Source organism: Brassica napus, unplaced genomic scaffold (genome assembly GCF_020379485.1).
Source record: "Brassica napus cultivar Da-Ae unplaced genomic scaffold, Da-Ae ScsIHWf_684;HRSCAF=996, whole genome shotgun sequence".
Lineage (NCBI taxonomy): Eukaryota > Viridiplantae > Streptophyta > Magnoliopsida > Brassicales > Brassicaceae > Brassica > Brassica napus.
In genome coordinates, this window is record NW_026016739.1 from 153 (window position 1) to 6,204 (window position 6,052).

At 31.8% G+C, this 6,052-nt stretch overlaps 1 non-coding gene across 1 annotated transcript; it reads left to right on the plus strand.

The window, feature by feature from the left end:
- Positions 1–5,264: 5,264 nt before the first annotated feature.
- Positions 5,265–5,338, plus strand: TRNAW-CCA. The gene has a single exon. It is a non-coding gene; the product is annotated as a tRNA-Trp (tRNA).
- The last annotated feature ends 714 nt before the right edge of the window (positions 5,339–6,052 follow it).

Genomic DNA, 6,052 nt, shown 5'->3' on the forward strand with positions numbered 1-6,052 from the left:
TGAAACAGGGTGATCTAAAACTGTTGATCAAATAAAATAATATAATTAAAAATTTATTGACTATTTGACAGAAGACATGTGAAAGAAATGAATTGAAAAAAAAAGAAGGAGTAGTAAAAAAAAAAAAGACGCGGTATTTGGTTCATTTGTCCTATATGTGCAAATCAAAATCGGGCAAATTTTTCCTTTTACTCGGAGTAGAGCATAACCTAAAAAAAACGGAATAAAAAAGGAAGAAGCCCATTCAGGAACAAGAAAAAACCATCCCCATTTCAACTGAATCTCGATGAAAAAAAATATCAATGAATCAAGTTAGTCTGACAGGCCTAATCAATCGTTTTATTTTTATTATTAGGATTATAATATCTAATAAATAAAAGGGGCCAAAACTTATTTATTTTTTCTTTTACTTTTAAAAGGGAAGCAAGCCCTTCCCTTATTAAGTTAGAAAGAAAAGCCTTCTCTGAAAAAAAGGGGGGGTTGGAATCGACACATTGATTTTTAACAATTTTTGTTGAACCGTATGCATCAAAAGGTGCCTGTACGGCTCCTAAGGAATAAAATTTTATCCTAATCAACCGACTTTATCGAGAAAGATTGTTTTTTTTAGGCCAAGAGGTTGATACCGAAATCTCGAATCAACTTATTAGTCTTATGATATATCTCAGTATAGAAAAGGATACCAAAGATCTTTATTTGTTTATAAACTCTCCTGGTGGATGGGTAATATCTGGAATGGCTATTTATGATACTATGCAATTTGTGCGACCCGATGTACAGACAATATGCATGGGATTGGCCGCTTCAATAGCATCCTTTATCCTAGTCGGAGGAGAAATTACCAAACGTATAGCATTCCCTCACGCTTGGCGCCAATGAGTTTTTTTATTTTAGAGAAAAAATACTATGCCTTCGCCCTCGGAAATATGAATTAGTTAAGTAATAATAGCATGGCACTTCGAATTCGATATGAAATTTTTTAGATTAAAAAAATTAGATTATATATTGAAAGAGTAGTATGGGATAAGAAAGGGGTATTTAAAATGATATCTTCCCTATTCGGGCACATCCCAGCGTCACAAACTTTGTTTTCACACCGGAAGCTTATTTACAAAAACAAAAAAAAAAGACACTTTGGGATTGCTGAATCATAGACGGATCAAAAAAAATGATATATAAAGCAACGGAACCATCATAGTATTTTTTTAACTCCTACAAAACAAAAAAGAAGGATGGTAATTGGATCATTTATGGATCCGCGTATAATAGAACCTATATTTTGTTTTCTTTCGCCGAAAGGAAAGGTCAAAAACGTAAATTCCATTCTAGAGCCGTATGCAACGCACAAAAAAAGCCTGTACGGTTATTCAAATTTCTCTGTTTTTTTGGTTATCTCGCCTCATTCTGCGAAATAGAAAAAGCTTTTCTATTATATCATCAGGGTAATGATCCATCAACCCGCTAGTTCGTTTTATGAGGCACAAACGGGAGAAGTTATCTTGGAAGCGGAAGAACTACTAAAACTTCGCGAAACCATCACAAGGGTTTATGTACAAAGAACGGGCAAACCTATATGGGTTGTATCCGAAGACATGGAAAGGGATGTTTTTATGTCAGCAACAGAAGCCCAAGCTCATGGCATTGTTGATCTTGTAGCGGTTCAATAAAAATAGGAGCGATTTCATGCAAATCTACCACTGCTAATTTTATATCTTTTTAGATTAAAGGTTTAGTTTCATATTCTCTTCAATATATTTTTTTTATATTGAAGAGAATCTTGAAGAGAAGTAATTCAGAATTAGCCGGTTAGAACCCATCTAAACCAGCCCATTATTTATATGATTCCGTATGCCAACCATTAAACAACTTATTAGAAATACAAGACAGCCAATCCGAAATGTCACAAAATCCCCAGCGCTTCGGGGATGCCCTCAGCGACGAGGAACATGTACTCGGGTGTATGTGCGACTCGTTTAGATCATAGACTGAAACACAAAAAGGAAATTCTTTTTGAAATATCAAGGATCAGTACCTGTTAATAAAATAGAATGGAGGAACTCGATTCATTATTTCAAAAAGATAGATCATTCATATCTTCTATTGTGTCTGAAACTTATGGTTTACATTGGTGCAAATCCAATCAACTCCATTTTTTAGAAAACCCCCAATGATAACAAATGGTTATCAATTAAGCGGGGGAAATCCCATTTTTTATTAAAAAGATTCCACTCTTGAAAGAAAAAACGGACTAACAGGGTAAATGACCAAATCAATTTTAAAATAAAATACCGTTACTGTATAAAGTGGATCTCATTGTGAAAGATCTATTACTGGAATATTAATGGGGTAGAGCCAAAGAATGTGAATTGTACAAGTTACCAATAGTATTGATTAATTAAAAGAAGGAGCTCCGGTGTATAGAGAGGACCTCACCGTTTTAGAAGTAACCATAGAAACGAAGGAACCCACTATTTATCCATTTCTATTTACTACTTTTTGTAGTTATTCTATTTTTTTTATATCAAGTACCAAGGCAATTTATCCTTTCAAAGCAAAGGAAAATACCTAGCCAAAAATAGTGGTGGGGAAGGTTAGAGTAGCAAAAGCCATTGGAATTTTTTTTTATACATTGGAATAATTCGTTTGGTTATTAATGACTAGTAAAGGGGAAAAGAATAACTAAAACTAAAAAAAGAATTAGTTATTCATCAAAGTTTGATTTATTCAATGACTAGAATTAAACGCGGATATATAGCTCGGAGGCGTAGAACAAAACTTCGTTTATTTGCATCAAGCTTTCAAGGGGCTCATTCACGACTTACACGAACTATGACTCAACAGAGAATAAGAGCTTTAGTTTCGGCTCGTCGGGATAGGGGTAAAAGAAAAAGAGATTTTCGTCGTTTATGGATCACTCGAATAAATGCCGTAATTCACGAAACGGAGGTATTCTATAGTTATAACCGATTCATACACAATCTGTACAAGAAGCAATTACTTCTTAATCGAAAAATACTTGCACAAATAGCTCTATTAAATAGGAGTTGTCTTTATACGATTTCAAATGAGATCAAAAAATGAGGGGATTGGAAGAAATCCACTAAAATATTTGAAATAGAGTTCTTAAGTAGAATAAGCTCGGGGAGGGTAGAGTAGAAATTAGTATTATAAAAAAAGTCGTCAAAACAAAACGAGGGTATATAGTCGCTAAAAAAAGACTTATTCTTTTTCTTTTCGACGATTCTTTTCTTTTTTTTTTTTTTTTATGACAGAAACAGACGTAACAATCAAATTTTGATTCTTGATTGGATTTGTCGAACAAAATATTAACCTCTTTTTTAATTCCTTCAGATTAGTTATTCAATTGAAGAATAAGTCTATTTTTTTCTGGTTCTAAGGCTAGTAGTTCTAGGGGTCGACTCACTTCTTTCAAATTGTTTCTGATTATTAAGAAAAGGTAACAAAGATAAAATACGAGCTTGTTTTATAGCAATAGTAATTAATCGTTGTTGTTTTAAAGTTACTCTATTCACCCGTCTAGATAATATTTTTCCTTGTTCACTAATAAATCGACTAATTAAACTCATGTTTCTATAATCAATTCGATCCCCCGATTGGATCGGGGGCAAACGCCGACGAAAAGATCGCTTGGATTTAGTAAAAGGTCGCTTAGATTTATTCATAATTTTTTATTCCTTACCTATAAAATCCTATTTTTGATCGGATCAAAATAAAAACGATTGCTATTTCTATATAGGATAGAGTTTCTATATAGAATTAAGAATATAGGATTTGATTTCTTTCTATTATTTTATTTGTTTATATTTATATATATGTAATAATACGTAGATACTCTCATTATTCCTGTTCTTAAAATAAAATTTGACATACAAGCACTCAATTTTATCTATTTCTTAATTTCCCCATGAATTGTATGTTTATAACAATAGGGACAGAATTTTCTCAATTCCAATCGACTAGGAGTGTTATGCCGATTCTTTTGAGTAATATATCTGGAAATTCCAGCCGATTCTTTCTTAATATCATTTCGAACACAACTGGTACATTCCAAAATAATTGTTACTCGAACATCTTTACCTTTGGCCATGAAACCTCCTTTGGATTTATGATTCACCCCCAATCTTCTATTTTAATTTTAGGGTCCATAAAGAACAAGAACAAAAAAAATAGAAGCTGTTAATTAACTCAAAAAAATGTCTTAAATATTTCGTTGCAATGAATATTAATTAGTAATTAAATAAAAAGAAAATAATAAGTAATATAATGATTTTTTGAAAACTATATTTCAAATCTTTGTACAGTATTTTTTTTAAGTATCTCGTAGGATACTCTTTCCCTAGCAACACTTTTTTTTTAATTGGATCCTGAACCCTCGTTTTTATGACCTTTCGGCCCCCCTTTTTTTTTTCTAATTCTTTTTTTAGAATTAGAAAAAAAAGGGGGGGTTATTCCCCGATCGTTGATCGTATCTCTAAATTTTTTTATCCTTTCTGATGTTAATAACTAGAATTAAAAAAAGGGAAATGTTAATGCATCTGGAAATAAACGATTAATCTCTATTAATAAACCTGCTAACGAAACGAACCATAGAGTACTTAGTACCGGTGCTACGGAAAGATATGTTTTTAGATCTCGCATTTGAAATCCTCCTTCTTTCTTCTTTATTGTATTACAATATATATAGTAATATATATAACTATAGATGTACATGTAGTTAAGAAGTTCTTGTATTTGTATATGTAACCCCCCATTTTCAAAATTAGAATTGAAATATTGTCTACTAGAACGATCTTATAGATTCCATTTTCAAATGGAAACGCCTTTTTATGTAAATTTGAAATTGATAGGATTTGCCTAAAAAAAGTAATTTTTTTAATTATACTTATATATATGTTTGTTATCTGATATGAAACAAAAAAAAAAGAAGGATGTGGAAAACAAGATAGGAATTGTTTACAATGACACTGTAAACCAATCGAAAGGGATGTAGCGCAGCTTGGTAGCGCGTTTGTTTTGGGTACAAAATGTCACGGGTTCAAATCCTGTCATCCCTACCTAATTACTGCTCAGAAGAGCAGTAACGAGGAATCCATTTTAGATTTATCTTTTTTTAATAAAATTGGACATACATATAATTCTGAATTTTATGATATACTATGATATAGTATATACGTACAAAATCGATTCGAGTTAAAGAATGTCCTCTTTCTAGCCTTTTCGTTTTTTTATAAAAAACAAGAAAAGCGCTCTTAGTTCAGTTCGGTAGAACGTGGGTCTCCAAAACCCAATGTCGTAGGTTCAAATCCTACAGAGCGTGATGTCACTCTTGTTTATTAGATTGTGTCAAAATTCCACTGTTCGCAAATAATTGAGCAGCAATCTGAATTCGACCTCCCGCATATGAAAGCAAGAAGGAGGTCAGTCAAAAAAAAGAGATGTTAATTAATCAAAAGTCCAACTGATCACCACGTCTGTATTGTAAATAAGCAGTTACGAATAATCCAGCCAAAGTAATAGGAATTAGACCTAAGACGATTCCAAATAAAGAAACTTCAATCATTTCAATTTTATTTTGTTTTCATTTTTGAAAGGGAGAAAAGAGAGGTACTATCTATTCCTAGCTCTTAATCTGTATTGCCGACGAATCTCAATGACCAAAATTGGGTAATTAACACGGTAAGGAACTATCGAACATATGAAATACCATATAAATCTTTTTTGATCAAAAAAGATTCATTCAATTAATTTCAAATAAGTCGTATTTTGCTTAGACCAATAAATAGAACTGAGGTTATAGTTAAAGCTGCTAGTAGAAAACCGAAATAACTAGTTATAGTAGGCATGAAGGGACTCAATAAAATATGTTTTTTTATACATATGTTTCTAAAGTACTTCCCGAAGTTTCAATAAAAAAATTTTTTAAAGTAAAGATAGATACAAATACTAGTTCCAAGAATCAAAAAATTAAATTGAAAATTTGTGAGTTATCAAGCATTATCGGTGGTATGAACAAAAATAGAGAAAAAGAAAA